This window comes from Acromyrmex echinatior, chromosome 13 (assembly GCF_024713525.1).
Source record: "Acromyrmex echinatior isolate Ae372 chromosome 13, ASM2471352v2, whole genome shotgun sequence".
Classification (NCBI taxonomy): Eukaryota; Metazoa; Arthropoda; class Insecta; order Hymenoptera; family Formicidae; genus Acromyrmex; species Acromyrmex echinatior.
Genome location: NC_141864.1, coordinates 10,028,392 through 10,040,436, shown reverse-complemented (window position 1 = coordinate 10,040,436; position 12,045 = coordinate 10,028,392). Strand labels below are relative to the sequence as shown.

General features: G+C 37.8%; 2 long non-coding RNA genes across 2 annotated transcripts in view; both read right to left on the bottom strand.

Annotated features, from left to right (window-relative positions):
- Nucleotides 1-12,045, bottom strand: part of LOC147907624 (uncharacterized) — a 155,326-nt gene that overhangs the window by 52,515 nt on the left and 90,766 nt on the right. The gene's annotated exons all lie outside the window — the stretch shown is intronic.
- Nucleotides 1,757-10,441, bottom strand: LOC147907627 (uncharacterized). Its single transcript, XR_015547206.1, has 2 exons — nucleotides 5,031-10,441; nucleotides 1,757-4,905 (listed from the first exon to the last, which is right to left on the bottom strand). It is a non-coding gene; the product is annotated as an uncharacterized LOC147907627 (long non-coding RNA).

Sequence of the window (12,045 nt, the reverse complement as noted above, 5' to 3'; positions counted from 1 at the left end):
AATTCATATGTCCCGTTCTTTGCCGGCGATTCTTTGTCGCGACCAGCCCGCAATTAAATTGGATAAAAGTTCGTGATAAGAGCAGCCATGGTGAATCATTTGACGCCGGTTCGTAGAAAAATCGATTAGCAAACGGAATATTTTATTCGTATAAATGGGATGCTTTACTATTACTATATGTATAATCGAGTGAAATCGCCTCTAAAAAAAGAACTAGATACTCAATACACGAGATTGAAGTTACTACATTACGTTTTGATTTTTATTTTAAATTACATTCTATTACTTTTAACTTTTATTCTTTCTTTGAATACAGCAATTATATGTTTAATATTTTTAAGAAAAGAAAGAAAGAATAAAAAAAGAAAAAGACATCTAAGCGACTAAGTAGATAGATTTACGATATAATTTTTAAGTTGTACGTACTTTAACAGAATTTATCTCATAATACAATCTTTCAGTCTTTGATCGATTCATAAAAAGTAAGTCACAAAAATAAAGCTGCGTCTGACGTTTCTTTCAACAATCTAGCCTTTTTCACGCGATACATCTTATCATTAAATTTTTGATAAAAATGGTTCAATGTCACGATTCAATGAAAGATGAGAAACATCTGCACGCGTATGGTGATCTGTTTCATAAATTACAGAAGTTCTTAGACATTTTGTCGCTGAACCGTAACGGCATCATCTTAATTACGAATTATCAAATTACATGTGTCTTTCGCTTATGAATGTGCCACGTGTCAAACATTTCGAGTTTGATATTCAACCCAAGCAAAACACAAGTCATGATATCAAAATGACGTCAAAATGGCTCCAAAATAGTATTAATAAAAGTACTTCCCTTTACATTCTAGTCTTTATATTGTTTAATAAAAGTCACTTTAATCAATAATTCATTCTAATGTCATTTTGACGTTGTCGTAACTGATTTCCATTTGTTTCTCAATTCAAGAATGCCGGAAAGAGAATTATTGATAAAGCATCACACCTATTAGATCGAAGGATTCGGCGAATAAAATATTATGCGTAATAATCGGTGGACAATTATTATTCGCAGCAACTGGGACGGCTTTTCCGCGAAGTTATGACGACCGTATGTATAACGTGTGGCGCGTTCTACTTTATAACATAAGGAAGATTGACGTAAATATACAAAATTGCCGCAGGAGGGGGAGAGAGGGGGGGGGGTTACCGTTTTATGGGATTCTTTTTACGACTCACAGCAGTCCTGCGTTCTACTTTGCGTTTACGTCGTGCACGACCCTCGAACGTTTACGCGCACCGCTATTGCGAGCAAAGGGGGTTGAGGGGGTTGAGGGGGTCGAGGTGGAGGCTGTTACGCTCTCGTCGGTATCGAGTGTGGTATCCCTTCGAAATTTCCGTCTTCCTTGCTTTCCAAATTCTGCAGAAGTGTCCCACGTGTACGCATAAAATGTCCCTCCCTCCCCTTCCCCGTTGCGTCGCTAGATCCGCGTTTTGAGAAACCGTAACTTTGGCGCGACCCCTGTGACGCCGACGCACAGCGCGATGAAATTGCGTTAATAAAAAATTATTATAGTCTATGAAATTGCCAACGCGAATTCCGATATTAATAAAAGTATTACGGCGCAATTAACTTTAAAGACTGTAATCTAGGAAGCTGAAATGAGTTTTGAAGGAGTAAACCGCAGACTTGACAAACTCGAGGAAGTAAAATTTCAAACTTTATTGCGTATAAAAATAATGATAACATTTTATATTAATGTAACAAATTTGTTTTTTTTTTTTTTTCATAAATCACTGCAAATAAACGGTGTCCGCATAATTACAGTGTAGCGATGCTCCCAATGTTCCTCGATGAATTCATGAGGATAATATAATTCCTCGAGAAAGGTCAGAGTGCGCCGAAAGGCGTTGACGGCGGCGTCGTTCCCGTCGTCTTCGACCTCGGCGTCCCCGCGAACTACAAGAGAGGAAGAAGAGGACGAGGAGCGTAACGCGGAGTGAAGCGTTTGAGCGGCCCGCTTTCCAGGAACACGGGCGTAAATCACGATTTTATTGCAGATAATTTTACGAGGAGTAGAGCTCGCCGCCGCCACCGTCGCCGTCGTCGACGACGACGACGACGCCGAGTTAGCTACTTTAAACTAGTAATCGCGCCACTTGCTCAAGACGTGCCAAACTCGTCGCGCCACGAAAGATCGTTAGCGAAACAGCGGACGAGATGATCCCGGCGAATATTCCAGGTGGAAAAAGAAGAGAAAAAACGATTTCTCATTTTTCACGTTGATAAAAAAAGAATCGGGAACGAAAGATGCAGTAACTTGTTCGTACTTGTTCGTGTTTCTATTTCTTTGAAATATTTAAGGTGTAGTGTGTTAAGAGAAAGAATTAGACACATTTTCTTCAAAGCCATTATTTTCAAATTTTTTTTGAGTGTATTGTAGAGTTGTTATATCACAATTTTCAAAATCAAAATTACAAGTTTTGGATATTTCATTTGTAATTCCGGACGCGTATAAAAATGCGTGTAGATTAGTAAAATTGATCAGAATAGTCAATGAATAATTATTTAATATTTTAATTGTTCATTAGTAATACTAACCGTAAAACACACGCCATAGATCTCCCAGATTTAATTAAAATTTCGCTTATTCTGTATACGAAGAAAAGAAAAAGGAGAATTTTATTTTATAACTTAACAATATAAAAATTTTTGGTGTTACAATCTGTGCAGGTATATCTTTAAATCTCAGAGCTTCAAAATAAAAAAAAAAAGAAAATCTGAAAATATTAATTTGAATTAAAGTACAGCCTATTAAAGTTAGAATAAGTTTTTCAGATTTATGTAATATGTGTTTTCAGATTTTTCAAAAAAAAGATCAGCCATCGATTTTCCTCGTTTTCCTCATTTCGGCTATGATTAATTAATTTCTTATGAATATTTAAGATTTACTACTAGTAGATCCTATCGTTATATCATCATCTCTTATCATTATATCTTGGAAATTAGTCTTCGAAAAATTTTCTTAATTTTTTAAAGTAATCCTTAAGTAAAATCTTCACTTAAAGAAATGAAAAGAATTTACGTAGGTAGTTGTACTATGGATTGTTTCTTTTAGAAAGAATTCCATTCTGTTCTGTAAAGAATTGAGATTAGTGTCTTGTTAATTTTAGAAAAATGCGCATCATGAATTGTGGAAATCCGTAACAATTTTTCAATTCTTCCAATACTTCTTTTCACTTTTCGAAAACAAATATTTGTATAAAGGAGGATTTAAAAGAGTCTGCAGTTAATGTTTGCTTAAAAAAACAATTTGTTCGAAATAGTATAAGTTCTCTTCTTCTGCACTTGATCTTTCACTTTTCCACTTGGGACAATTATTGAGCACATAAATCAAGATTTTAAAGACATTCTCAGATTAATGAAAAGTAAAATAAGGAAAAATCTCGGAAATGATGTTTTTGTCGGACTTTATCGACTTCGCGAACGAGTTCGTATATATATATATATATTATGACAAGAGTCTCTTAATTAAGTTTGATTACTCAAAGTTCGATGAGAACCAAATCAGCATAAATTCGTGGCACCCTCGCGATCGCACATCTTCGTCCATGTGAAGTTTCTTGCCACTTATCATCTTGCTATTCCATCCTCTTCTTCCTCTTTCTCTGCTGCCCCTTTCCGTCCCATCCTGTGACGGAAGTGCTGCCGACTTTATGATCGTCGATACGAGAGACGTTTTACCGGAATTAAGATTCCGGGATGGAAAGGCAAAAGGGGAAAGACGCTCGCGCCCCGATCTTGTCTGACACTTTAAGCGTCTCGTAAGTCCGCGCGAGAACGTGTAAATTATTCCAACGCGACGTACGTCGCTTCTTATAAACGCCTCCATTTACATATAGGCTGATTTTACAGCAGTGTAAGCGTTTTGCATTATTCCGTCATAAAACTTGCAGATCGTAGAAACCCTTGCGAAGAAAATGTAAAAGCGCGTGATACAAGCTATCGTGTTTTTCATGTGTACACATTTCGATAAGCGGTTTATAACAAACAAGTATTAATAATAGATGCGTTTCAGAGTCTCATTATTAAAGAAATTTTACGGATTGGGATTAATAAGTTATTTCAACATTTGATAAACTATTCATCGTTTAGATAAAATCTAATATATTTTCGCAGAAAGAATCATTTTGAAGTATCTAAAAATTTAGCTAGATATAGATGTAAAAATAATTTTATTAGACCATTATCAAAATAATTATGAAGAAAACTCAAGCATGAACAATGATGAAATGAGTTGAAACATTCTGCCAATTAATTTTAACGTCCTACATAATTATTTTGATAATCCAACAAAATCATTTTCAGATCTGTATCTACAGCTAAATTTTTATTATTATATTTCAGTAAAATTGGTTTTTCGTGCTTTTTTTTTTTTTTTTTAATAAAATCCTTTCGGCAATGGCACCGATGTTAGATACCACGAATTGTTGCGTCGTACGCGTGTGAAACAACTGTGATTTCCGATCTAGGATCCGCCATCAAGGATCTCGACGACCGCAGGAATGTCGGTCAGTGTGCAGTCTGCCCCCGGCAGACCGCTGGTGGTCCCCGGCTATCATTCTCGGGCCCGTACTTCGCGACCTTGAAAACGACACCGCTTGTTGCGGTAACTTCCTCTTTACCGCCTACGATATCGTGTGAATGTAAATTTCATGGTGGATGCCATTCCAGTGCGTAATGCAGCACTTTGAATTCAACACGTGTTTCAAGAACCTGTTTGCGGCCGACGTTATTATTTTGTTTACCGTGCAAGCAATAATCACTAATTCATCCACTTTTGTTGGAAACAAAATTAATTATTTGTCAAGTGTTTGTACTCGTAAAATGAACGATAAACACTTCGGAGTAGATTAACTGAAATTAACGGAGATTAAAACTGAATGTTTGTCTAGTAATGAAGTTAACAATTATTATATAAAATCACTGTAATTAAAGTCAACTTATTAATACAAATCAGTTGTTTTATCGATCTTTCTTACGTTTGCTCATATTTTAATTAAAGATCTGCGAAGAAATGAAGCAAATCAAAGTGTCATGCACGCGTGACGGTAAGATCAACACTGAGGCGAGAAGAAGATCTTTGAGAGAGAGCGCGGGTCTCTTAAAGAGGATGTATGGGATTAAGATAATAGTCTCAAGAGGGAAGGAACTCGGAAGGTGGTGGAGGCGGAGAAGCAAAAACGAGCGATATGATGTGGGTCAAAGTCTTCGAGACTGGGTCGCCATCGTTGAGTTCCTTCGTCGTGGGTCGGAGTCCCTTGCAAGCTTCTTCGGGATCGACCACGGCTCGCTGCCCGCCCTGGAGAGGTTTCAATTCCCACGACGACTGCGGACTTCCGATACTCCTACCGAATACCATGGCCGGAAGTTCCGAGGATGTACTTGTCGTAATTCGATTAATGGAATGGCATGTTCGCTCTTATTAAGAAAGTGAATTCCATTTGTCTCCTAGCCATTAAATACACGTGATATATATATATATATATATATATGAATTCATGTTTGCATTCGTTTGCTTTGTTAAAAAAATTTCATTATTTTTAATGAAACGCTACAAGATTTAAAAGGTATTTTATGATATTCTAGTATATGTAATTCATAAAAAATCTTACGAAATATGAATGAATCGAGCTACAATTTAATTTTGCGTATGCAACGAAAAGTAAAGTAAGTAAATGTAGAAAGAAAATTCTAATACGTTATTGATTTTAAAATACTGATCAAAAGCTAAAGTATTATTCATCTTGTAAAGCCCAGAATCCGCAAAAATGATTTCGTTGTGTTTTCTCCAGGAAGAGAAAGGAAATGAAACCTCACAGCACCGTGACAGATTCATTACGGGGTGATATCGTGGAACGGAGGATGAGAAAAAAACGACGGGGAGGTTTTGGGCGATGACCGATGGTCCGTGGGGTAGGTTGTCGTCTTTTCTTCATTTTTCTCTCTCGCCACGTACCATCCCTAACAGGCGTCTTTGTTACATCTTTAATAAGATAAAGCCGCAAACTGACTATGGCATATCTCAACTTAGGGGAACGAATCTTTTAATCTCCACGCTCAAAATCGCATCTAACTGTTCTTTTAACATAAATTGTCATTCCGCTGTTGCTCTGATAAATACGCAAGATTTTTTGATAGAAAAATTCTATGGAGATAAAGTTCAAATTATTAACATAAATTAATAAACGCTGCTGTAATCTCGATTATATTATTACTTCACGATGAAACCTGTGCACGATCCATGATTAAGTAAACAGGGTAAACTTCGTCTATTCGCGCCAGAGCGGAATCCTCAGCTTGCAATTATCAGCGCGGAAAATGGAAATGGCGGCCCGGTCTTGTTCCGGCGGCCGCGAAATTTCACTTTCCACCCTTTCCATCCTCGGCCAGCGTCGGCCACCACCGCATTCTATCCTATCTGCCAGCGCTATAAATTAATACTAATCTCGGAGCAAGCTCATGCAGGCTTCCTAGGCCGCGAAGGGCGGGTTGGATTTATTGGGATTCGAGTAACTCGCTGCGACGTTATCGTCGCTCGCTCCTCTGGTGCACCGGCCATAAACGCCGCCGCTAATCGTGCTTCCGAGTTGTAGAGTCACGTTCAAGGTCGTGCTAAAAGCATTCTATAGCTCGACAAATCTTATACCGATTCAAAAATCTGCTGTTGTAATTTTTAACCGGTAATATGGATAACTCTACCGAGCTATCAAGAAAAATATTTGGTTATGTATTGAAACTATTCTTAATCGCTTATTAAGTATACAAAAATTTTAAAGTTATGAAAGATAATAGTTTATAAAGAGGGAGATTAATTTGTAAAGACATAAAAATTGATTCCTTAGCTAGAATTGTATAAAGTAAACGTCCCAGTGACCGAACATGTATCAACGTTCAGATATTAACACAAAACTTTATTTGTTTATATTATTATTAATCTCAAATGATTTTTCAAATATTATAACTATTAATTTAATCGTAATCTTTAAATACAATTAAAATATAATACAGTAATAAAAAAGCATTTGAGATTAATAATAATAATAATAAATTTTGTGTACATAGAGATACATGTCACTAAGATGTCTACCTTATGGCAACATACAAAGATACAGAAATTATTAAAATTGTTTATACCTCTTGTAATCCATTTTCAAAAGATCCCCAAATTTTCAATCCTACTAGGATTAAGATGGAGGAATGAGCACCACTGCAGAGAGTCTAACGTAAGAGGAGCCGACCGGAGGTGGAGGAGGTGAGAGTGAACGTGCGTAGCCGAGGGGGCCAGCTCGGGCAAACCGGACTTCGAGGTCCTCCACCCTCCTTCGTATGCCACCCCTCGGCCCTCTTCGTGTCTACCTCACCCACCATCCCTCACATCCAACCCCTGTCTTCCCGCACTTTCTCTTCCTCCCTCGGTCTCGGCGACCTCCAGGAACAGGCAGGGGTGGCTTCGCGACGAGGCTAGAGGAGACGAAGGAGGTGGTCGGGGTTCGTCGAGGAGGAGGACGGAAGAAGGGGGGAGGGTTAGGGGGTTAGGTCTGAGCCTAGATCAATACTCTCGCATCTCCTGCTGGCTGGACCAGGCCGGACATCGCGTTCCGAAGCTCACCTTCTCGCCGATATCAAGCCACCCTATCTACGAACCATTCTACACCCTGCACCCCCGTGACTGGTCCATCCTTCTTCCTTCCTTTCGTCCCGCCGCGGCCTCTTGGCCAGCCAACTCTCTCAGGAAATCCTCGCGATTTGCATCCACCGAGATGAGTCGAGCTTTTCACGGAAAAGACAATTTTTTGTTCAATTCTTAAGACGTTCTTATAATATTGCGATGGCTCTATCATTGTTTTTACAAAGTGTGAAATATTAACAAATAATGAGCACAAAAAGAGAATTCTGTGAGAAAAATTATTAATTTCATTTATGAATACAGTTCTTTATAAAATTCCAAGATTTTATATATATAACTAAATTATATATCTTTTTATCAATAAACTATATAGCCAAAAATATAAAGAAAATTATTATATTATATATTTGCCAATAATTACTTTAATTCTAAATGTTAATTCATCTTTTTTGAAAGTTAAAGTTTAAACATTTTCTTCCTACATAATTCTTCACCGCATTTTACAAAATCTTAATATCATTGAAATTAATTTCTACAAATGAATAGTTGTAGTAAAATTATCAAGACATTTTTTAAATTTAGATTAGTGTTAAGATATTTTAAACCTTTACGACAATTTCCACATTGTTGAAAATTGCAAAATTTGGAATTAAATCTTATATCAAAAAGATACCATGGCCGATCACTACGCAGTTTTCTGGACCATGGAGAACCACTGCACGTCGGTCAATTTCCCCTTAGTTTCGCCTCGCGGGAAGGATGGCCGCTCGCCTTCTCGAATACGTTGCTCTACGTGTTCGCAAACGAATACAAAAGAGAGAGAACGGACGCTGGAGCAGAGCAAAGGGTGTGAAAGAGAGAGAGAGAGAGAGAGAGAGAGGGAAGGAGAGAAAGAATGACACACGTCCGCGCACCCCCTGCGTGTTTACGTATACACACGCCCACGATACACGCGTGTATATTCCGAGAACGTGCCCCGAGAAAATTCGACCGGTCGGTCGGTCCCATTTGCATGCTCGTCTTTTCCCGATCCCTCTCGGATATTCTCTCCTTTCGGATTCCGCCTACGACGTGGTCGTCCAATAACCAAAAAATTTCTCGCCATCTCTCCACCTCCTCGCTTCGTTTCGCGACCGAGAGCTTATTCGACATCCTGATATTCACTTCACGTAGTTTTGTGCTGGAATATTATTCACGCCCGATAAAAGCATCGGGTTCTCTCGTTAGACTTTCTCGTCAAAACTCAATCCCTTCCACTTCAATTAAACTTAATTGTAGATCGTTAATTCTTTAGAACGCATTAGTCTCATTCTGAAAACGTCTTTATAAAGTCGTTCCTTTCAAAGGAGCTACATCATTTTCGAAATTGAAAAGATTTTATCTCTGAAAATAGCTTCTTGAATGTCTTCTTGCATGAAATTAGTGAACGAAAATATCAAAAAAATGATATATATGAATGATCATTTTTACACATTTTTTCCAAGCCAAATATATATTCAGAAGAAATCAGCTTTGAATTTATTCCGAAGAAACTCTAAAGAATAAAAATATTCTTTTCATCTTATTTTATATTTGTTTATATACTATACATATTCAATTCAATCTTATTATTCAGCAAAGTCGGTAATACTATTTAAATCAGATATTTTGGATAATTATTTATTAATATTTATTTTAAATTTTATTAGAAATGTTCTATAAAACTAAATGCAAGTAATTGCTTTTTTTAAATATAGATTTTGTAGATATAATGTAAGAGTAAGAAATATATATTTGCGAAAAATAAAAACATCTAAATAAGAATCCAGTTGTTGATACACTCGTTTGTACCGTACGTGATAAAAAAAGCACGAAAATCGACTGTCGGTAGAGAAAAACCAAAGGCTGATTACTATCCTCTGAATATTTACATGTCCGACGCGAGCAGCATAATTGCGTGCAACGCACAAAACGATGCGCAACGTTACTGCAGCATTCATATAATTTATACGACGTTGCGTGAGTCACATTCGAAAATTAAAACAGTCTCTGCAATTTATCCTAATGAGTTAATAGCAGAGAAGCTGCATATTTCTCGTTGGATCGGATTGTAGAAAAATTTGAGTAAACATAAGTAATAATCAGTTAAAAAATATATTATTTAAATTATTTTATGAATTATCTTATAAAAATGACTGTTCCATTTCCTAGAATTTTATAAACAATTACACGATGCGGTATAATTTCTATTATATATTTCTATTATTGCCACTATCATGGCATGTGTTTAAATAAACAAATGTTTAACAAAATTGGTGGGAGCCAACTTTCTTGGCAACATTGAGTTGATCACCACTGTTCACTTTCTCCGGGCGAGAGAACCCTTTGGCGCCTCATCCCCTTTGGCTTGGCTCGACTCGGCAGCTCGACTCACTCTCGCTCTCGATTCGCTCTCACTCACCTCCCTCTGCCTTGCCACCCTACGACTCCGCTGTGGCCACCCTGCATGCACCCTTCTACATCAACCCTCGCTTCGTCCCGGCGTCTTCTCCCCTCTCTGCCGGCAAGTGAGAGTGGACCTTGGTCCAGCGCTGAATCGACCCTCTTTGCAACCTCCGCCTGACTCCGCATTCACCCTCGCGATTCCACGGCTGCTCGTTCCTTCCTTTCCACCCCCGTTACTTCTCCAACCTCGTTGCCACCACTGCCAACGACGACGACGACTTCTCCGCACGTCGCCGCACCCTAATCCCCATCTCGAAGATACGTCTACCCTCGAAACCCCGTATCGATTGGCAGAAGCAACGCCAGAGAGCGCCACCTAAAGCCACCCCGCGGCTCTCGCTCTCGCTCTCTTTCTCGGCCATCGACTATTTCTAAAGTTTCAAGAAAAGCACGGAAGATCGGCGACGTTTTCGATTTCTTCAGCTCAGGATGCATCACATCTTTCTATCTTTTTATCGAGCGGTATTTCTTCAGGAAAAGGTTTTTTTTTCTTTTTGTTAAAACGTAAGAATTTCAAACATTATACGAAGAAGCAATTAAAATGCAATATTATTTTTCTTGATTTATAACTATAATAACGACGTGAAAATTAGATAAGGAGTAACTGCGAAGAATTATACTAATCGTCTTCCATTCATTTAAACTTATTCTATTACTTATTCTATTACTTTATATGATGAGCAGACAGCAATTATTCTTATGCATAATTATTACACTTTCTCCGACTCGTAAATCGTAATCCAATTCTAACCAATTCGAAGTTTCTATCTAGTCCGTAGTTTCATTCACCAACTTTTGCTTTATTCATCACATGCATTATATCGAGAAGCGCGCACACTTGCAACAGACAACTTATACTCTTCTCAGATATACTAATTCGTGAGCAAGTAGCCGCGAGCGTTCTCATTGCAGGCTGGTTCTGGCAAGCAATTAAATGGCATTGTGGGCCACTTTCGCGCGAATTTTCGCGTGTGGCCAACCGACATCTGCCAGTTGCGCGTGTAGCTATGCGGTGGTGGTTCGGGTAAATGTTGGGATAATTGGGGCGAATCATGCGAGGTTTACCGAGCGCCCTTTCATCGGTACCCAGTTCTCACTTGCGGCCTCAAAATACGCATGCGAATGTTAGAAATGCAATGGCGTCGATTTTAATTAGGGAATCGAGAGAATACAAACGCAGACGTAACGTGAAATTTCAGCTTGGATTCTTCGGCGTTTAGTATTAGTGAAATTATATGCTCGTACGTTTCTCAATTTTAATGAAGATTGAAGAGAAGCTTTTTTGCTTAATTGACGTTAATTCTATTTGGAGATCTTGCGTTAAAAAGAATAAGCGAAACGTTCATTTACGTGACTAGGATTACACGCCATTTTTCTGTTTTATTTTTATTCGGTCAAAAATCCTTCACGTAAATAAGGATAAGGATTACTCCACAGATTTTGTTGAGATCTGACCATCTGACTGCGTTGTGTGATTTTTGCCGCAGGGAGGAAATGTGACGGAGAGGAACGTTTCGCGTAAGTTGAAAGATGAATGTGAGCCGGCAAGTTTTTGTACCTAGCAAAATTTATCGAAATTTTGTCTCAAAATTTATTTACAAAAAATATGACAGACAGATAGCATTATCTGTGTAATCCTAAACAATTTAATCGTCCTATTATCTCCAAAAACATCATTAAAAATCAATTAAGACCTATCTAGTGCATTAACAATAGCACTTAAACATACCAATATGACAGACAGTGATCGTTTTCAGCAAAAAAAGCAGCTTTGTAATTGTTGTAAAATTCTTTGTTATGATTGGGTTTACACATTCAGTAAGAAATTAAGGGTAAAACTAATCATATTAAAGAATTTTAAAACAGTTGCAAAGCTACTTTTT